Genomic DNA, 22,134 nt, shown 5'->3' on the forward strand with positions numbered 1-22,134 from the left:
GCTCCCTGGCAGATGGAGGCCCCACCGTCTCTCCTTTCCACAAAGACCCTGCAGGAAGGTGGGACAAATCGCCAGCTCTGGTTCAGGCCAAAGTTGCGGTCCCCACACACCAGGGGGAGGGGGCGCGGCAGGAGGTTCCAAGGCTCCGATGGCGATGGCGGGGATGGAGGGAGCCACAGCAGATCTAACCCCGGAAGGTGCCACCGTGCCGCTGCGCTGCCTGCCCCTTGCCCACATGCCCACCTCTGAGCATCTCTCCTGCCCCTTCTCCTCACGGCCTGACCAGACTTCTAGAGGACCCTCACCTGACTTCAGTGCAACCCAAAGAGAGGGATCTGCTCAGCCTCTCATGTCTGGGCTCAGAAACCCGACCTCGCGGCCACATCCTAACCGCAGGCGCCAGCTCCACCTCCCACCCACCCTCCCTCCCTCCCACACCCCGGCTTCTCCTCTAGAACTCCCACAATGTAAAGCAACCACTCAGACAAACAAAAGCCCCAGTCCCTGGGGAGAGGAAGTGACTCACCAGCCCAGAATGAGGAGCAGGGATTTCAGAAAGAGGCAGTTCAGACCCCAAACCAGCACCCAGTAGCACGTGGGGAGGGCAAGCCCCAGAACCCGCACGTTCCTCTGTGCAAGCCACCCCGAGGGTCCTGGCAGGCGGAAGCCTCCGCCCTGGGCTTCCGTCCTGCCGCCACCACCCCACACCCCATCACGTCTTCTTACAGAACCCTGGCCCGCTGTTTTCAGCACCGCCTACCTGTGGACCAAAGTACCAGGATGTGGGCTCCTGACATCAGTGTGTTCAACCCACCTGTGTCTTCCATGATCGGGAAAGTGGAAGAAAAGTCAAGACAGTCAGGAACCGACTCGTACTATGCATCTGATGTGAGACCCGAGTCCTGTTATTTCATCCTCAGAGCAAAACTGAGGCCACGTGGCAGGTAGAGGGTAGGTCTTGGACTTGAACACAGACCACCTCTTCACTTTATTAGACTCGTTACCTCCCACCTATTAGAGAGCCATGCATAGCTAGACACTCAATAAATGAATGGGTGGTGGGTGGATGGATGGATGGATGCATGGGTGGGTGGATGGGTGGATGGATGCATGGATGGCTGGATGGATGGATGATGGGTGGATGGATGGATGGATGGATGCGTGGGTGGGTGGGTGGGTGGATGGATGGATGGGTGGATGATGGGTGGGTGGATGGGTGGGTGGATGGATGGGTAGATGGATGGATGCGTGGGTGGGTGGGTGGATGGATGGATGGGTGGATGCGTGGGTGGGTAGATGGATGGATGGATGCATGGATGGCTGGATGGATGGATGATGGGTGGATGGATGGATGGGTGGATGGATGGGTAGATGGATGGATGCGTGGGTGGGTGGGTGGATGGATGGATGGGTGGATGATGGGTGGATGGATGGATGGGTGGATGGATGGGTAGATGGATGGATGCGTGGGTGGGTGGGTGGATGGATGGATGGGTGGATGATGGGTGGGTGGATGGGTGGGTGGATGGGTGGAGGGATGCTATCTCAAGGGGGCTGGGTGTATCTCACATATTTGCTAGGAGATGAAACATTCAGGACTTGACTTGACTGCACCATGAACATCACCTGGGGCAAAGTGAGCCAAGATGAGTGATTTAACAACCTATTATTTCAGACGATAATAACAATGGGGCTGAGGATGCCAGCGAACACGCACTGAGCGGTTACCTCATGTGTCGGAGGGTGTTCTCAGTACTCGGTATTAACTCCTTCTGTCCTCACAACAGCCCGGGAAGGAGGTACCACTGAGAAATGGAGGAGCGTCGCCCAGCTGGTACGGGTGGGAGGGTCAGGATTCAAGCCCAGGCAGAGCTTATGCCCTTGACCATCGTCTGACACTGCCTTCCACCACCCACACACAGGGCTAGCCCGAAGGGTCACGCAGAAGCTGCGTCCGCTGCGGGTCCACGTCTTTTCCCAGCTGTCACCTTGAGTACTAGTTTGGAAATGAAGGAACATTGTACGCCTCAAGGGATATGTTAAAAGGATTCCTCAAGTCACAGACAGCAGCGTGGTCCCGCGGCCCCTGCAGAGCTGGGCCCGGTCCCCCCGAGGTCCTTGGGTAAGGCTTACGTGGGGCAATCAGGTTACCGGCTAATGAGCTTTCAATACCTGGTGGGTTAGCCTTCATGCAAGGCACACATATGACAAGGCGGGGGGGGGGGGTCCTGTCCCTTAAGGAGCTCACACTCTCACCGAGGCAGACCAATGAACACACAAATACATACATGGATATCTCTTTCACGATGGGACACTACCTCAGGCTGGGTGCCCCACAGTGGGCACAGGCGAAAAGAACGCCAGCATTCCAAGAAGCAAACAGCACAGCGCACTTTTCTGGTTCACACTTGATTATCCTCTTGAGAGTCTTTGAAGGGTCGTCATTAACCATCCAGTGGGCAAATCTGCCCGCCAGCAAAGGGAGGGACAGGACGGCGTCAAAAGCTTAAAAGAGAGGGATCATCGTCTCTCTTAGCAGGCACCAGGCACGCTCTGTTATGGGGGTCCCCGCCGGATGGCGAGCTCGCCAAGGCCAGGGATGTGTCTCTTCGCCTTTGCATCTTTCCTCACCTTGCCCGGTACAGAGCGGCCATGCGGTAAAAGTCTGACGGAGGAGCGGAAGGATGAATGAGGCACGAGTTTCCAACGGACTTTTTCCTTTGGACTTCACTCTTTTTCTGCTTCTTAGGAAGCAGGACCAGGTCCGATTTCTATGCATTCTTGCTGGGGCTCAGCGAACAGCCAGGGCAATCGGAAGGCACCAGCCCACTGCGGGCGTGTGCCGCTGCCACCTCCGCAGAGGGTCCGACCCGCCCCAGCCCTCCGCTGGCTGGCATCACTCACCACAGCCCTTTCAGGAAATCCTGCCCCAGGCAGCAGGGTATTCAGGAAAGCTGACCCTGCAGCCCCAGGGCCGGCCACGTTTCCAGCCTCTCCCTGCTGGGCCAAGGCCAGACAGAGGGACGTTCCCCTGACACTCCCTCTGCTCTCGGTCTTTCCTCCCACCCCTTGCGAGGCCATCCTTTTCCCCCCGTCACATTCAAACTGAGCCACAGAGCTCATTTCTTCCCGTTGAACTTCCATTCTGCAAACCGGCCGGCTGGCCCAGAGCACCCTGAAAACCCACAGCATCTGGATTCGGAAAAAATGTTGAGAAGATCTTAAAACTCCCTGGATACTTTAAAGCAAACACATTACAGCAGGTTTTGCTAACTCATTAAAGAAAACAGCTTACTTCTCTTTACTTCCCTGGAGAAACTAGGTAATCAGCACAGATTGGTCAAGGGTTTTCAATGCAAACTACATCATTTTCATGGTCATCAACACTGATGTGTGTATTTGTTTTCAGTCCTAAAAAACGTTTCCCAGGTAACTAAGGAAAACAGTCAAGGGTAGAAGTATCAGGCAGGCAAGATACTGTACATAAATGAGCCACTTGCTCCTGCTTCTCTGCAGAGCTGCTTTTCCAATTTCAGGTGACATGACACCCTAGATCAAAGTGGGGCGCGCACTTGCAGTAAGAGCATTTTCTCGTCTCTGAATGTGACTGACTTAGTCACTTGATTTACAGCATTTGATAAAGCAGGTTGAAGTTCTTTACTTCCGTGTGAGTCTCATATGCCGAATTCCAGCCTTGTCATTGCCACAGTGTATCATCCTGACTTGTGCCTGCCTTTTCTCCCCATAACATGACACTACAGAAGAGCAAAGCTGTTTCTCAAGGACTTATTTTTTGTATTCCTGGTGCCTAGAACAGCACCTGGGGCACAGGAGATGTTCCATGATGACAGAAAGCACTTATGTTCCTCTCACTGGAGAGCCTTCGCTTTGAGCATGGTTATGTTACTTCTTCAATGTGCTGATGCCCCGTCCAGGATCTGAAAAGAGACTTTCTCGCTTTGCAGTGGCTGCCAATTGGAATCAACACCACCGACGGCATACCCCGCCCTACTCCTAAAGCCTCGGACACACACGTGAACAGCTGTGATAGGATGCAGGTCACCCCACCTAGGAATCAAAGACACCCAGACACAGCCTCCAGCCTTCCTCCCCACTCAGACTCGACCTCTCCCCAGCGTCGTCTGCCAAGAGCGGTCTGTGATCGCTGGGCTGCACGCATCAAAGGAGACAACCCCGGATGCCACAGCCCGAGCTCGGCACGGGAAGCACAGACTTCTCTGACGTGCCTCCCAGGTCTTCTCCAGGACGATGGCGCATCTCCTTCCGAAAACCAGTGCATTCCCCAGCCGCCTTCGGTCGATGGCAGGTGGCCGTGGGACTAACGGCAGCTTCGGCTCCGGCTGAGCTGCCGTCCTGGTCCTTCTTCCCTTCCTTTTGACACAAGGCTCAGGTCCCGGCGTCTACGAATGGCCTCTTGGCACTCTGGCCAGCACCTGTGTCCATCTGTGCACGCACACGCACACATGTACACACGCACACACTGGGGGAGGGGGCGCCACGTGCACAAAGAGAACAAACCCATAGACGGAAACTACATTCATCCTCGAAACAGGGCTGGGCGAGATCTCAGGGCCGGGCGGAACACGGCTGCTCACTGTGATATTTGTTTAGAGAAAGTCGCTATCATGCCGTACACGTTTACTGAGAAAAAGCTGAAAACTGTGGGAAAACATACACAGGAAAACTGCAGCGAGGCGTGGCCTCACAGTCCAGGTGGGCCACTGTGAAAGGCTCTGGTTTCTTCCTTCCAGTCTTCTCTCTGTGCTCAACGCTCACGGATGTCATGTGCATATTTCACACGCACAAAGTCACATGCAGTTTTGCTTTCTATTTTTCACTTTAAATCAAGCACCTCAGTAATATTCGGAAACATGTTAATCGCTCTGTAATAGTTCACCCTGTGGAAGCTGGATAACACACCTAAGGAACTCCCTTGTTCAGAATCGTGAGGAATATCTTTGCATAAACTTCTTTATCTGTTTCTCTGCTTAGTTCCTCATGGTAGGTTCCTAAAACCACAATCACTAAGCCGAAAAGTATGGCTATTCCAGGTCCTTCCTACATATGGGTTGTTTTCAACAAGAGTATATCCACTTAAAATCCCACTGCAGGGGGCGAAGTGCACACACTTGCCAACAGCGTTAGCATTACAGTCTTTTAAAATCTGACACATAATTAGTCAGGGTGGGCCAGCCGCCGCAGCACACCAGCCCGGGATTTCAGCGGCTTAACTTGCTTCTTGCTCACTTCATCGTCTGACGTGGGTTGGAAGGGGCATTCGGCTCCACACAGCCACGCGGGGACCCGGGGGCCCAGTCTCTGCATCTAGCGGCCCCTCCAGTGTCTACGGTCTTGGAACCCTTGTCTGTTTTTTCCCACTTTCCACCCAGTGAACAAACAGGGGAAATGAGAGAGCATGGGGGACCGAGCTAAAGGCTCTACAGAGGTCACTTAAACCACTGCCACTCATACGGCACTACCCAGCGTCCTCACGCGGCCACACCCTAGTGCAGGGCAGTGTGGAAAATGTGGTCTGTCTACGCCCAGGAGGAGGCCTTTGGGTGGACGACTTTGCCTGGTACAGGGTAGGCATTCAGTGCATTAGTCATAACAGGCAAAGAGGCAAATCATTTTAACATGTATTCCTTTGATTATTAGTAAAGTTGGAACAGATTTTCGGTTTGACTGGCCATGTGTAACATCTCTTTCGTGAATTTTTCCCTCTTTTGCCAATTCTTCTGCAGAGCCCACGTTTTCAGCTGACTTTCAAGAAGCTCTTTCTATATTAAGGCCAGTAACCCTTATTTTGTCAAGTTCTTTCAGTTTGATTTTTGTCTTTTAATCCTGCTCATCACTTTTATGCAAATACGTTTTTATTTTATGTCTTTAAAATCTATACATTACTTCCTGTGTAACTTTCCTGCTTGACATCTTGTCACAAAATCCCGCAGCATGAGAAAACTGGGAAAGCCTAACCCACCTCTTCACTTCCATGATTTTATAACCGTGATTCACAGATGGACAGGCTGATGCTCAGTGAAATAAGACAACTGGCGCAAAGCGTCACAGCCAATCAGAGGCAAAGCTAGGGCCAAAGGTTTTAAATTTGTATCAAGTGTCTGATACATGACTAGACGTGCCAGACACTTTTCCAGCATTACGAGGTAGGTGTGACAGATATGCCCATCTTACAGAGAAGGAAACTGAGGCTGCGAGCAGTGCAGCACTGTGCCTGAGGTCACCAGAAGCAACATGCCTCTCGTAAGAGGCAGCGGCACGGTGGAGCCCTTGCCCACCTGCTGTGGGGCCGTGGCTCCTCTCCGCACCCCATTCAGCTGCCTCCCAGGTGCCCTGACACGCTGTATCAGACACACCTTTCCAAGTAAGATGCTTGAGTTCACCTTTACCTGGCGCCCAGCACGCAAGCTGCAGGCGGGCCCAGACGGCGAGATGCTGTGCGGGGGGTTGAGCTCTGCCCCATTCACTCCACACCGGCCTTGGCCTTGAGCCCGGGGTGTTACCTCCGTGCCCCCACGCACTTGCCCCTCCAGGATGCAGCCCGGCTCCGTGTGGCTCGGCCGTAAATCAGCCGGCCTCGCGCTCTGCCCTCGGTGCTTCTGAACCTCGGAGGAAAGGATCTGCCTTTTCCGGCTCGGCTCCTGGGGTTTCTGCACTGACATTTGAGTTATGTCATTATTTTTCTAAGCGATAGAAATCTAGTCAACGATTTGCAGCGGTCACCGCTGTCCGGCGGAGGCCGGGAGGCCCCGCACGCTCTCACCGGGGAGGCCGAAGCCCGGCCGCCGAGCCCGGCTCCCCGGCACGGCTCTGGGAGGGCCGGGGCCGCGGCTGGCAGCCTAGGCAGCGCGAGGCGGACAGCCACCTCGTGGACCGGGGGTGCTTCCAAGGAGACCGAGAGAGGCAAGTCACTGGCGCCAAAGGCCGCCCAGAGGCCAAGGGGGACGATGAAAGGCACCTGGGTTTAGCAAGAGCAAGACGTTACCGCGGCCTTCCCCTGGAGCTCCGTGGCCAGCGGCGCCCGAGCTGCCCGCCTCCCGTGCGCCCTGGCTGCCCCGCCGGCTCTCCCCGTGACCGGAGCAGGCCCGAGGAAGCGCGCCCTTCACCGGCCGCGCCGATGGCCCGCGCTCGGACCCTCCGCTGCTCGCCCCGCGCTGAGGCCTCCGGGGCCCCGCTCCTCGCCACCCACCCGGCCCGCCCTGCCGGGGTCCTCCGGCCGCTGGGCCCCCCGAGACGAGGGGCGGGAGCGCTGGTCACCAGCGCCACGCCGAGCCCTCCTCCTGCCGAGCGGCGGCGGCGTCACCGTCCTCCCAGCGCGGAAGCGCAAAGGGCACCTGGGCCGCGGCGCTCCCGCCAGCCCCGGGCGGCTCCTGCCTTCGCTCCGCCCTTCGTCTGTACCCTCTCCTAGACACCCCCCCCCCCGCCTCCTGCCAGCCCATCCGGATCTCCACCAAGAGGGTTTCTCTGGTTCCCCCTTGCACCTTGGCCACGAATCACATGGACGGATTTCTGGGTTCTCTGTTCTGCTCCGCGGATCTACGCGCCTGTCCCTCGCCAGCACCACGCGGCCTCGGGCACAGCGGCTCTACGTCTTCAAACCTGCAGGCTGATTCCTCCTACTTTCTTCTTCTTTTTCAAGATTACTTTCAGAAGTTTAACGATATCTCGGTGTGGATTTCTTTGGGTTTATCTTGTTTGGAGTTCACTAAGCTTCCTGAATCTGGAGGCTTCTGCCCCAACCCGACCGCGGGGTCTTCAGCAGTTAGTTCACTGAGCAATTACTCAGGGTCTCCCTCTACCTTCTCTGCTAGAATTTCAAAGACACAAAGGTTAGATCTTCCGGTCTAGTCCTGCGGGTCCCCGAGCATCAGTTCTTTCTTCCTCCACCCGGCCCTGTGTTTTTTCTCTCTGTTGCCCAGATTGGGCGATTTTTACTCCTGTATCTTCAAGTTCACCATTCTTTCCTTTGTCATCTCCTGTTCTGCAGTTTAATCCACTCGGTGAGATTTCATTTCAGTTACTGTACTTTTCGTTCTAAAATTTTCATCTGATGCCTTTTGTTTCTTTGCTGAGTCTTCGTGTTTTTCCTCGCTTGTTGCACATGTGTTCATAACTGCTGGCTGGCGCCTGCTTCAACAAACTTCCGGCGTCTCTGTCACCTCAGAGTCGGCATCAACTGATTGTCTTTTCTCAGTTAGTGTGGGATCTCCATGTTTCTTGGTAAGACGGGTAATTTTCAGTTGAAACCTGGACATTTTAGGTATGCTAGAGGCTTTAGATCTTATTTAAACCTTCCATTTTAGCTGGTTCCTCTGACACTGCCTCGGCAGAGGAAGGGGGACCCTACCCTACTACACCAGGTGGAGACAGAAGTCCAGGCTCCCCACTTGGCCTCCACTGACCCCCAAGGGGGAGGGGTACTGCTGCTGAGCAGGGGACGGAGCTCCAGCTGCCCCGGCTGGCGGGGAGTGGGGGTAGAGGGCCTCATCACTGTGCCTCCTGTGGCACCACCGGTGGGGAGGAGGCCTGGAAGCAGGAGGGGACAGATGGCCTCATCACTGCTGGGTGGTAGTAAGAGTCCTGCCTCTCCACGAGGTCTTCTCTGACCACCCAGTGGAGAGGGCAAGGATGTCTCATTGCTGCTGGGTGGGAGTGAAAGTCCAGGCTCCCCACAAGTCTCTGAAACTGAGCAATGGGCCCTCAGAAATGGCTATCACCATTCATTTAGTCATGAAGAACGAGTGACCCCAGAGGCAGAGGAGAACGGTTTACAGGAGGTCGAGTGGCAAGATGGTGGCAAAGTCAGGACTCAACGCCCATGCCCTTGGCTCCAAGACCAGGAGCTCCTAACGCACAGAAAGAATGCCAGCCCCGCCCCCAACATAGTAACACCAGATCTCACTGGCCAGAGGAGAGGGGCCGCCTCCCTTCACACCCTGCCAGACCCAGGCCAGGAAGCACACGTGGTTGTACACCGCCATCCCCCAAACAACACAGACACACGTCGATTCAAGACGGACCTTCCATCCAACACACACAGCAAAAGCACCACGAGAGCCAAGAACCACGGCGTCACAGTTGCCTTCGGGGCCGTGGTCTTCCATCTGGAAGCAGTCCTGGCTTTCCTACTGTTAGACTCTCTGAAACCAAGATACACCCAGGAGCTGCGGAACTGCAAGCAGCCAGCAGGCCAGGCGGCCCCCTCCTGGCTGGAGAGCTGGGTCTGCACCCAGCGGGAGGCGCCTGCCTTGGACCCGGGGCCTCTCTTCTGGCCCCGCAGCGGTCTGAGCACAGCCCTGCTTACTCCCCGGCAAGGGAAAGCTGGTGACCTGGGAGGGGAGGCTGCTTTCTAACAGCCTTTGTTTTTGTTTCCATTTAAAAAGGTTAGTGACTTTACTGCATGTGGAAAGAACCGAAGTAATTTCAAAGAGGCTCCGCATGTTTTGGAGCTGACCAAAGACACAGGACAGCTGGGCGGGGAGGGGAAGAAGCGGAAGAGAAGGAACACAGTCTATCCCACATTCACCACGTGCCAGACATGCGCCTTGAGTTCCTTCCCATGACTTCCCCTGGCTTCTGCAACGAAAATTCCAGCTGGAATCGAGCTCCGACCCCTCACGGTGGGCCGTCGGGCTGTCGCGAGTAGGGCCGAGTTGCTAGACTCCAGGAAGGTGCACAGGGACGGAACCACAGCTTCACGGTTTACAATCTGAATCACGAAACAGAATGGTGTAACTATTCATAAAGTCATTGCATGCCTACATCTCAAAACAAGATGATCTCAATTTAAAAATTCACTAGAATAACTACTTAAGGGATTGCAAGTTGTGTTGAAGAAATTGCCTGCACTGGCATCAGCCAGGCTGGGAAATACCCACAGTCTTTTGACAGAACTTGTGAACTGAGCCATACTCTTATGAGCAGAACTGTGAGCGATTCTGTGGACTACAGAGAGATTTTAACATGCGCTCTTTTTATCTTATTTTTTTAACGGTCACTCAGTTTAAAACAATTTTCAAATATTACCGTCATCTAGCCCAGGGTCAGCACACTGTGGCTGGTGGGCCAGACCTGACCCCCAGCCCTCTCTGTCACGTTTCCAAGTGGCTGAACAAACAGAGAAAGAAGAAAGTTATTTTGTGACGTGAAAATTATATGAAATTCAAGTTGCAGCGCCCATAAATAAGGTTTCACTGCCCGTTCATTTACGTGTCGTTTATGGTGGCTTTCCTGCTCAAAAGGCAGAGTTGATTCATTGCAACATGGACCATATACCGTGCAAAGCTGAAATATTAACTCACTGGTGGCCCCTTTACAGAAAAAAAAAGTTTGCTGACCCCTGATCTAGACAGTCTGTGACGTGGTGGTGCAGGACCGAGAACACACTGAGATGATGGCAGTGAGAACCAGCAGCAGCAGCCTGGCCCTTGAGGAAGCCAAGTAACCGCCCGGAGACACCAGGCGGGCCTTTTACGAGCGACCCTCCGTGCAGTGCTGGAGATAACAGTGACAACGTGAAAAGCCACATGTGAGCAAAATGATGCATTGTGAGAACGCACCAAGCACACACGCACGCCCCTGCCACTGATCTCCAGGAAAAGCACAATCTGAAATATGAGGGACCTGCATTCCGTGGGGTCTTCCAGAATGCAGCCCTCACACAAAACCGGCTCCCACCGCCTCTCCCCCTCCCTCCACACGGTTTCCCACATTCGGGCGCCGTCCTCAGTCTCTGTGAATTCCCACCAACCTCAGTCTGACGTCCCTCTCCTGGGCCCCAGGCTTCCGACTGCCTGGTGTTTATCACACGGACCATCTCCCCGCCAGCCCCTCCAAGGCTGTATGCGCCTCCAAGGCAGCAGTGCCATCCTCTTCATCTTTAAGATGGACAGACGCGCCGTGCGCACGAAGGCGCACAGCAGGCCCTCCGCGTCACTAGCGGACGGAACACACGCCGCCCACGTGCCGCCTCCTCTGCCCCCGCAGCCCGCGCCGTGAGCCCAGCCCGCTGCACAGACGAGGCGTCGGAGCGCGGAGAGCTTGAGCTGTCCCCGGGCCGTGAGCGGCAGGCCGGCCTGGAACCCACGCGGGGACAGTGCGGGGCGCCGCCACGCGCGCGCCGCGGCCCAGGGAGCTCGGGCAGCAGGGACAGCGAGCGCACGGGGACGCCCGCACGGAGCCACTGAAGCGCGTCGGCACCGCGTCAGAAGCCGCCAAGACCATCCGCTTCACGGCGCTTCGCGAAAGAAGCCACTTACAGGACCGCCTGCTGTGCGACGCCATCTATCCGCGAGCCCGTATGAACTCCGACACAGCGCCGTGTGGGGCGGGGAGGCCCCAGCCCCCGGCGCCTCTCACGCTGCTGGGAGGCGTGAACGGCACCTAATACTGTTCACCAAGACCAGCACCCGCTCTCCTTCTGGGTGCTCCCCCCAGGCCTCCCAGGGGCCTTTTCTCTGCAGACCCCTCAGCAGCTTAACACTCTCAGCACAGCTCCTGCTTTGGACCCGGTAATTCCATGACCAGAAACTGAATGTCCAAAATGGAATGTGAAGCGAAAGAAAAAGAAAAACAAAGCCCAGCACACGGGACATTCAAGTTGGTAGTACTAATTTTCTGATTAGGGTAGAACACTCAAAAAAACCGAGATGCCTAACAGAGGAAGGAGAATGGCTAAGGAAACCGTGATGGGACAAAGCATGGAAACAGTCACTGTGCTTAAAAATGGGAAGCCCGACCAGGTCAAGAGAAACGTTAACATCATCTCCTCTGTGTGGAAAAGGTGTGTGTGAATTAAAATACAGGCAAATATCAAGGAGGAAACACTACCAGCAGCTAGTGGACCATGCAGATATTTGGGGGGAGGGGAGGAGGAAGGAGGAGGGGGAGGAGGGAGGGGGAGGAAGAGGAGGGAGGGGAGGGGGAAGGGGAGGAGGGGAGGAGGGAGGGGGAGGAAAGGAGGGAAGAGGGAGTGGAGGGGAGGAAGGAGGGGAGGAAGGAGGGGAGGAGGAAGGAGGGGGAGGGGAGGAGGGAGGGAAGGAGGGGGAGGGGAGGAGGGAGGGAAGGAGGAGAGGAGGGGGAGGAGAGGGGGGGAGGAGAGGAGGGAGGGGGAGGAGAGGAGGGAGGGAAGGAGCAGAGGAGGGAGAAGGGGATGGGAAGAAGGAGGGGAGGAGGGAGGGGAGTAAAACTCAAGTTAAAAATAACCCAGCTGTGGAATTATACAGTCTTTCTAGAAGGTCAGTTTGACCATATGTATCAAATACCTTAAGAGTATTTACATCTTTTATCCCAGGAACAGAACTGTGCATTAACAGAAGTACAAAAAATGCACAAAAGCAGCAGTTTTATTTATAAACAATATTGAAAAACTGAAAACAATCCAACATGTCCAAAATAGGGGTCTGTTTAAGCAAATATTAATGTTTCTAAAAATACACTGCAGCCATTTAGTAAATCACGCTTTGGAAGAACGTGGAATATTTAGTACATAAGGAAAATGTTTACCATGTATTGTTAAGCGAAAAAGTAGTGAACAAAACAATATATTCAGCATAATACCAGTTTTATAGAACTGTGTATGTGTGTGTGAGTGTGGAGAAAGACTAGAAAGACACACATTAAAAATAACGGTCATCATTAGTTGGGGAATTGTGGATGACTTTTATTTTTCTTCTTTGAGTTTTCTGTATTTCCTAAGTTTTCTACAACAAATGCACCTTACTGTGGTCATCAGAAAAAATCAAGTGTTACATCTAAAGAGCAAGTCACCAGCGCTGCCAGGGGCCACCTGGAGTCAGGAGCCGCAGACTCGCGGGGGCCGGACTGTCTCCGCGGCACCGAAACTTGGCAGACATGGCAGAGACGGCTCAGGACACCTGGAGGTCACCTCTCCCAGGCAGGGAGGGGCCCACTGCACCCACGTGGCCTCTCCAGGACCTGTCTCAGTAGGCTTGGCAATGGCACAAGCCGAGGGCAGCACAAGTGCCTGGAGGGGAGGAGCTGGGCTCCCCTGCTCCCCCCAGAGTAGGAACCCCGCCAGTACCGCGCCCCCACCTCCACCCCCCACCCACTTTGCGCCAGTACCACGCCCCCCCGCCCCCGTCCCGCCCCCCACCCCCGGCCGGGCAGGAGCACCACCCCTCCCGCCTGTCCCCTCAGGTCTTCCACAGCCGCCCACGGTAAAACACGAGCACCCTGTTGCGCTGCATCTGTCCCGCGGCTGCTACTCCACGCCTTCTCTAAGCAAAACGGTCGGCCTTACGTTTTAGGTTAAAAGTGGGCCACACAGCCAGAAACGGGACTGAAGCACTGATACCTGCCTCAACGTGGGTGAACCCCGGCAGCACGGTTCCTAGTGAAAGACGCCAGTCACTGAAGACCACGGGTCGTGTGACTCCATTTACATAAAACGTCCAGAATCCAGAGAGACAAGAAAGTAGGTTTGTGGTTTCCACGGGCTGCCGGGGAGGGGGAGTGGGGAGTGACTTCTAATGGGCTCTGAGTTCCTTTCAGAGGTGCTGAAAAGATTCTGGAAGGAGATAATGGTGATGGTTGCACAACTTCGTGAATAAACTAAAAACCACTGAAGTGTGCACTTCAAAATGGTGAATTTTATGGTATGTGAATTTTTACAAATTTCAAGTGGATTACAATTAGAATTTTAAGTGGTTACAATGAGACTTCTCAGTGAGTTATAATTACACTGAGGCCCTACCTGGCCTATGAGCCCCCAGCGTACTTATTCTGGAGCCAGATGACTTGGGACTCAGGTATCATTCTGACATCCACTTGCTGTGTGAGCCTGTGTGATTTCCTCAACCTCTCTGAGCCTCAGTTTTCTAGCCTGTGGAGCAGGAGTAATAATGCCTAGCTCACGTGGATTGTTGAGAGCATTGAACAAGCTAATGCAAGGAAATCCTGGTCCCTGACGCGGAGCTTCGAGAACAGCAGTGCCTCACCCTCAGCTGGCCCGCAGATCCTCTGAGCTCCAAGCAGAATGAAACCCTGGGCCTTGGCTAAAACAGCACCAAAATCAAGCCGGACCTGGGTCCTCATCTGTTCTGGAAATGACACTAAGTGGAAGTAGAGGCTGGGACGTCAGGCACACCCTGTGATGGGGCTTCAAAACTTGAAGACGAGGCTTGACTCCCAAGGCTCCCGTTATGACCAGCAATAAACTCCCTGCCACAGTCTCAAAGGGCCTGGTGTCACTGTCGGGCTTGACCCTCTCAACCACTACATAACTATCCCTACTCCTGGCATCAATCAAGGCTGAGGCGATGGGAGCTCAGAGAAATCAGAGGACGGGGCAGAGCTGTGATTTGCACCCAGGTCAGACCATCTCCACGGCTCTGACTTTTGCTTTCAAGGCAGCCGCCCTCTCTACGCACAGCCACTTTGCTCTGCGCTGTCCAGTCACAGCGAGGCTGGCCGTGGGCAGAGCTGCTGTGGAAGGGCCATGCCACGAGGGGGCCCGGTGGCATCACTGCCCGGTCCACCAGCTCTGGCCACCAAGCATGGAGGCGGGGGCAGGGGACAGCGGTGTAACCCAAAGGGCAGCTGGAGGCCAGCGAGCCAGCAGCAAAGGGAGGGGCGAGGGGAACCAGCATTCAAGGCACGTGAGGGTCAGAGGTCAAACCACCAGATCAACAGCCCTAAGCAAGGCCGCTTACATCCTACCCATAGAGGTTCTAGTGTCTGGATTTAGCCAGAGAGGTGAGAAAAAGTGACAGCTACGATCCACTTGGCACTTCCACGTGCCTGAGACCGCGGTCAGCTTTTTATATCCTCATGAATCTCACCCATGGCATGTCTCTATCATCCCCAGTTCACAGGTGGGAAAACTACAGCCCAGGAGTGCGAGGAACTGTTCAGGGACCCCCAGCGTTGGGGAGCCAAGGCCTGGACTCAGGGAGCTGGCTCCGGAGGGCCTCCCACTCGGCATCATGGTGCTGCTGCCTGACCCGGAGCAGCAGGTGGACCCACTGCCAGAGGTGGTGTCCGGCCAGTGTCAGACGCCTCCTCGATCTTTCTTGAAATGACAAGTGGTCGGAGTCACTGCAGGAAAGGACTTTACAGAAGGAAAAATCTGCTTGGCAACCACAAATCTGTAACTTGCTGATGTGATCGGAAGGTTTCCGAGAGCAGAGCAGCCGCCCAGCAGTCCGCGTATCCACTTTCATAAGGCATTCATCTCAGCCTCCAAGAAAATGGTTAAGTCAAAGATGTCGCTTGTCACACACCCTGCCCCTCCCCCACGGTCACGTGGCTGTGTCTCTGCTGTGAATCAAAGGCCAAGCTCCCCTTTCATCAGAGGCCTATAGATAATTGCCTTGCGATTTCCCTGCTGGGACTCAGAGGGCCACGGCCTAAAGGGTTAACATCTCATTTCCTCTCATCTTTCAAGCCTTAATCCCCATCCCGAGCTGGGTGCATTCCAAGCCCACCTGGAGCAGGTCACGACGGGCCCCAGCCCATGGCTGGCCCTTCATTTCCCCTGGCAGGAGACTAGAGGGGGCGCCCATTAATCACTCATTACTCGGGTCCTCACTGCCGGCCAGCCCCCGGGCAGCCGGCCAGCGGGCGGGGAGGGTGGGGCAGGCCCGCCCGCCCGCCCGCTGCCCGGCCTAGGTCATGGGTTGCCCGGTGCCACCCTTCTGGGACAACCGTGGCGTCAACTGGCTCTCTGTCCTCTGGACCACGCCCGAGAGGAGAGGGGATGAGGGAGAATGCTGCCCTGCCGGGCGGGGTATCACTCATGACCCACCCAGGCGGGCTCATCGGAGAAGACAGTGTATGCTGTATGTTCGGTTGAAAGATTAGGTAAAAAGAAAGAGGCAAGCAAAAAGAGACCACTCTCCCGGGACAAGTAAGCATCAGTAAAGGGAACTGCTGCCTGTCTGCTCCTTAGGTTCTTCTCAGAGGAAGCTAAAGGGAAACCGGAGGGGGAAAGTGGACAGGGGAGAAGATGCTGAGTGGATAATTCATTATTATTACTACTGCACAGCTGGCAGGGTTCACTGGCTGGTGTGAATATAAGGCTGCGATGCTCAGCCCTTCAGACACAAAGCCCCCAGGGCTCAGGGAGCCTGAGGTTACACACTTTTTCTCCAGCACATCCAGCGCCGCCTGCCTGCCGAGCTCCGACTGGGTGCCAGGCAGTTAAGTGGAGTGAGAACTGACGGCGGGCGCCCACTAGGTGCCGGGCCTTGGCTCCGCTCCGAGTGCTCGGGCACCGGCCCCCACACAGCCCTCCAGGCTGTGCCCATCCTCTGTTGCAGACGGGGAGACTGAGGGTGGAGGTGCGAGGGGGTGAAGCACAGGCCTGCAGAATGAAGATGTGTCCGTGAGCAGACCTCACTCTGGGGAAGAGAGTGCAGCTCAGCCCGCCCACGGCAGCAGTGCGTGGCACTGGGAGCCTCAGCTCGTTGTGACCCCAGGCAACCTGGGGCTCCAGACCAACCCACCCTGGGCCTTCTCCCTCAGCACTGGCTCAGGCCCAGAAATAATTCACAGTGACCTGCATGGGGGCTGGGCTTCCCCGCCTTCGTGGGGAGGGGGAGGGGAGCACGCTTTCAGGACTGAACTGAAGACCCCTTTGGCCAGAAGAGGGCTCTGCTCCGCGGCTCACTCCTTAGAGTCAAGGTCAAGGCCTCAGCCAAGGATAAAGTGGCTTAACTCACCACCTGTCACTGCAACCTCACTGTAAAAACACGAGGGCAGGGGTCCTCAGACCGGAGCCTGCTGCCTGAGGCCATCTTTAAAGTGCCCATTCCCGGAATCTGGGGTTTTTCCCCCACCAGATCCTAATTCTGATTCAGCTGTTCCAAAGACAACCCTCTCAGGAAATAATGATACACTAGAAAGAGCACCAAACTGAGCTGGGCTGTAAGGCTAGGGTTCAAAACCTGAGCTGTTGACCTCGGGCAAACAAGCCGCATTTCCTCCCTTGTCCCCGGCACAGACGGCTGGGAGGAGCCTTTAATCCGCCAGCACACAGGGGTTGTTAAACAGGACCTGAAGGAGTTCATCGGGCCAACGAGGCTCCAGAAACCGGAGAAGTCAGTTTTGATGGGTTGGGGAAAGGAAAGAAGGCAAATACGGCCCAGAAGATGAGAGGTGGCCAGCCTCAGAGCACAGATCCTGCGGGGGGGCAGGGGTGGTGACAGCGGGACCCCGAAGGAGGGGAGAGTCAGCAGAGCAGCCTCAAGGCAGGGCCCCTCCGGTCGTCAGCTGGGTCCTACCAGCGCAGCATTTCTAATCCATGACCTTCAAAGAGAAGCCAGTCAACAAACACATGAAGCCTTTAGATCTGCTCGTATGTAAATAAATGTCACCATTCTGCACACAAACTGAAAGACAGACAAAAGGCGGGAAAAGGACAGGAGAAGAGAAAGGAGGGAAAGCAGGATGGAAAGTTAAACTCAGTCAAGTTTTGAGGTTCACCGGTGCTGGCAGGGAGCTGGCTTTGTGCCCCCGGGCCAGGGAGAGGCCGGAGGACCAGAAGCCTCGGGGCTGCTCTGGAGACACATCCGGGCGGCTGGGGAGAGAAGGCCTGCCCACCAGGATATGTCCAGGCTGAATACAGAGTCAGTGCGGAGAATGTGGGGGAGCACAGAAGGTGGGTTCAGGGAAGGGGGGGCGTGTGCCAGAGGGCAGGGATACACGTCCTGACAAACCTGACACCAGCAAGGGGAGCTCTGACTTTCCGAGCTGGGGGAGGGGGGCGTACAAGACCACGATAAAACGTCCAGGTACGCGGAATGAAGGGTTTCAGGCAGCGGAGGGTTGGGCTGCTCTTGGGTCAGTCAAGTAGGCTGAAATTAAGGCAGGTTTTAAATGCCCAGATGAAGAATGACCTTGACGCCACCATGTCCACACCAGCACTTCCACGTCTCTGGGTCTTTGCTCAAGCTCTTCCCCCTGCCTGGCAGGCCCTCCCTCCTGCCAGCCTTCCCCAGCTCCTTGAACTCCTCCTCGTGCTTCAAAGCCCAGCTATAATTTCCCTAGCTCCTCCCATGCAGGAAAATGTTTCTCCCTCATCTGTGTCTCCCCGATGTTTTGCAAAGTTTTGTGATTATTTCTTTACGTCCCTTTCTCTCCCAGGTGGCTATGTGTCACCCGCTAGTCAACAAATCAAGGGCAAGAATATGGTCTCGTTCTCAGTTTAAACCCCAGCACGTAGTAACAGTCCCTGGCACACAACGGATGCCCAAAAATATCGGTTGGAGAAGATTTAAATAGAAGTGAATACCAGGGAGCCACTGTGATACCTTGAAAGGAATGATGTGGCCAAATCAGAATTTTAGGAGTATTAATCTGTCAGCATGAAAGAAGATGGATTAAAATGAAGAAAGGGACTCGTGGCCAGGAGTCAAGAGGGGAGCCTATTACTGTAATGTGGACATGGTTTACAGAGCGGGCAGAGGGAATGGAGACAGGAAAACAATTTCCTGAGCTATCACAAGAGAATGTGGAAGGGACTTGGTAACGAATTAGCTATAAATGAGGGGGTGGGATGGGGAGCTGGGAGCCCTCAAACACTGAGACCCCAGCCAACGGGAGGAAGGTGGTGCCATGGAGAGAAATGGGGGGGTGCAGTAGGCTGGGCAAGCAGTACCCAGCCTCTCTTTACAGTGAGCGACTGCAATCACAACAAACATTTCTGGGCCAAAAACAACAGCAACAATCCTCCGAGTCCAAAATATCCAAGCCCATCTCACTCCCCAACTCTGGACGGTTCTTTATTTACTTTTTCCTAACAGCCAATCAGAACCATTGCTTCATGGCAGGGGAGGCCGAAATGAAGACAAGGCCAGCCCGGCGCCCCACCGGAAGGAGTTCTACAAGCTTAACCGACCAGCCTTCCTCTCGGAGGCCACCCGGGTGGCTGCTCGTGGGGCCTCCTTGTTCTCGTCACCCAAAGCCCTCTCCAGGACCTCTGGGAATGCCTGCTCCAGCGCCGCAGAGGTGTGTAGGAAAGTCCCAGGACTTCCATCTGCTTCCTCTCATTAATTTCAGGGCTGGGATTTTGTTTTCTAAAGGAATTCAACTACGGTGCCAACAAAAGTCTAAAGGAATGGAGTAGTACTGCATTTAAGTCACCTTTTTAAAATGTTTGCTTCTTTGTGTTTTGAGACCCAATAACACCCTACTAAGCAACCACTCATCACCTTCAGCGATGCAGCAGAAGACATCGCGATGCAGGTGACGCGGGTTCTCAGAGCTGTGTGGTCTCTGGAAAAAATGTTAAGACTTTTCTGTGCCTGGGCTCCTTCGGCTGGGGACGACAGCTGGACCAGGTGATTCCTTAGCCCTCTCGCAGGTCCCTTTTTCTCTTATTCCAAATTCCAACAGGCATCGCGTGACCGCTCGGGCTACCCAGGTCCAAGGCTTCAGATTCACGTACTGCCTGCCAAGGGGCGCGGGCTGCGTGGCGGGGGTCACAGAGGGGGCAGGGAAGACGCCAGCACGCGCAGTCCGCGGGCGGGGGCGGGCTGCTCGGGGGCCCCCGGACCCACCAGTTCCAGATGCTAAGTGGGCCTGAGAACAACCTGAAAGCCTCTTCCCAGTTTAGGGCTGATGTTTCACAGAAGAAAAATACTAACTTCCAGGGCGCTGCAGCTCCAACGTGGGCCGGCTCTGTAAGAGCCCAGCCTGCAGGCGCGCCGAGGGGCTGCAGGTTCTAAGGCTGCACTCGAGGAAGGGTCCGGAGCCGGCGGAACAGCCCGTCCCCTCGGGCTCCCGAGGCGCCGGGCTGCAGCGGCCGCGCGGAGGCGCACGCGGGGCGGGGCTGCCCGCTCCCCGGCCCGGGCCCGAGGCTGGCGAGGCTGCGGCGGGGCGCGCGCGCGCTGGGTGTGTGCCCGCCCGTCCCCACCGGCCCCGGGACGCCCAGGCTGGCCGTCCCCCGAGTCCCCGAGCTGGAGGAGGGCGGAGGGTGAGTGCTGGCGCTGGGACAGAGCGGGTCCCCCGGGAAGGCAGGCGGGAGGAGGCGGCACAGCCGTCGGCGTGGACCCGGCGCGCGCTGGCTCCCCTCGCCCGGGGCGGGCGCCCCGACACACCTACCGCGCCCGCCGCCTGCCCAGCGCGCCCGGGGTCGGGACAGGCCCGAGAGCCGGGCAGCGACGCGGCCCGAGAGCGGGGGACGCGGGGGGACGCGGGGGGACGCGGGGCGCGCGGTGCGGGCGGCGCTGCTCACCTGGCGGTCCGCGTCCCGGAGCGGCCGGCGGCCCCCTCGCCTCGCCCCCGCGTGCTTCCCGGCGCCGGGCAGCCCCGAGCCCGCCGCATGGACGGCCGCCGCCGCCGCCCCGCGCCCGTCCTGCACCGGCTCCGCTGCGCCCGGTTCCGCGTCGGGCTGCGCGGGCGGCCAGCGGCTCGGGCGCGCGGAGAGCTCTGCTCGGAGTGTGAGGCCGGGAGAGCCGCGCTCCGCGCTGCCTGCGTCCCTCCTCCTCCCCCCGCTCGCGGCCCCCCGCTGTCACCGGGAGCCGCTCGCGCCGCCCCCTGGCGGTCGCCTCGGGAAGCACCGGCCCCCGACCCAGCCCCGAGCCCCAGAGGGGCGCCTGCAAGGATGAGCGCCACCGCGCCCTGGTACCCAGGGAACAGCTATCGTCGCACAGAGGGGAGGGCAGTGGAGACCGCGAAAACGAGGGCAGGAGCCTGGAGCCTGGCAGGAGGGCGGTCCGAGGTCCGGACTGGCCGAGTAAGAGGAAAAAGTGCGACCAGGAGGTGAACCAGCTCAGGCCGGATGGTGGAAGGCTTTGAACTCCGCGCTAGTCTTATCCTGAGGTCATTGGGAGCCACTGAAGGACCGAGGCACGGGAGGGACGGGGAACAACCACTCTGGCTGCAACAGGGTGAGGACGAGGCTGAAGCAGGGAGCCAGCAAGGACGTTTTTGCTGCAAAGAAGAGCAGAGAAGGCCGCGGTGACTAAGGGCAGCGAAGGAGGCGCCCTCATCTAAAGGGCACACGAGTCACACTCGCGCACACACACAAGATGACACTCACCGGGCCCCTTCTGGAGGAGGGCGAAAGGAGAAGAGCCCTCCAAATCCTGCCGGGGGGCTAGCCCGCACGGGGGAGGGAAAACACGCCTTCTGACAGCGGCCTTCAGCATTTTTCTTGTCTTAGGGTCGTACTGTGTGGGAAGAAAAAAGCCTGCTGCAAAACAGTAATAAAAAAAATCAAACTTTAATCTGTAGCTCCAAACCCTTCTTTTTACTAATTGGCATATATGGCCCCGAAGAGGGCATGACCAGTTACCCAGCCAGCTAGTGGCGGAGAATGACTGGCGCCTGGCGCCGCGCTACGTTCCTTGAATTCACATGGAGGGTTTAGAGCCAGTGGGGCAGGGAAGAGGGTGCAGGTGAGGAAACGGCCCTCCTCTCCCAGGAGGGGGTGCGGGTGACCTTAAGTATTTAAAGGGGCTGTCCAGCACAGGTGGTCTCCATAGGTGAGCCTGTCTGTTTATGGCGGCCTCCCAGGCTGGCCTGCAGGGGCTGTTCTGAAGGTGCAGGTGCTGGGGTGGGACAGTGAAGGTGGCAGGACAGGAAAGCTCCCTGCCCTGGAGCCAGGCCAAGCCCGGGATGGGTGTGGGGTGTGGGAGCAGGAAGGAGAGCAACAGGGCAGAGAGCCCCGGGTGGCGGGGCGGGGGATTAACAAAAGAGAAAGTGACAACCCATGAGATTAGGCCAAAGAAAAAAGCACCACCTCGGTGCTGACCACCTCAGACGGCTGGCCTGGAGCCTGGGCAGGGCCGGTTCTCCCCGACTCACACTGGTTCAAGTGGGATGAACAATTCCACACTCAAACAGATTCTGATTGGAGGCAACTGGTGTGAGTGGGATTAAATTAATTGAGTGTCAGGAGTCCCTTGGGTCCAGATTAAGTGGCTCCAACAGCTCTGACCAGTTTAAATCATTTAAAATGATAGAAAAATTATACAACATCGGAATATACTTAATGCCAATGAGTTGGACATTTAAAATGGCTAAAATGGTAAATTTTATGTCATGTGTATTTTGCTACAGTTTTAAAAAAGAAAACAAAACTAATGAAACTCGTTCAAATTGGACTGACTTATTAACTTGTTGAAGAAA

At 56.1% G+C, this 22,134-nt stretch overlaps 1 protein-coding gene across 1 annotated transcript in view; it reads right to left on the reverse strand.

The window, feature by feature from the left end:
• THSD4 (thrombospondin type 1 domain containing 4) overlaps nt 1-20,368 on the reverse strand; it is a 484,828-nt gene extending 464,460 nt beyond the window's left edge. The window contains 1 exon segment of the mRNA XM_072951118.1: nt 20,237-20,368. The gene's annotated coding sequence lies outside the window, so the exon portion shown is untranslated.
• Nucleotides 20,369-22,134: the final 1,766 nt, after the last annotated feature.

This window comes from Vicugna pacos, chromosome 27 (assembly GCF_048564905.1).
Source record: "Vicugna pacos chromosome 27, VicPac4, whole genome shotgun sequence".
Taxonomy (NCBI): Eukaryota; Metazoa; Chordata; class Mammalia; order Artiodactyla; family Camelidae; genus Vicugna; species Vicugna pacos.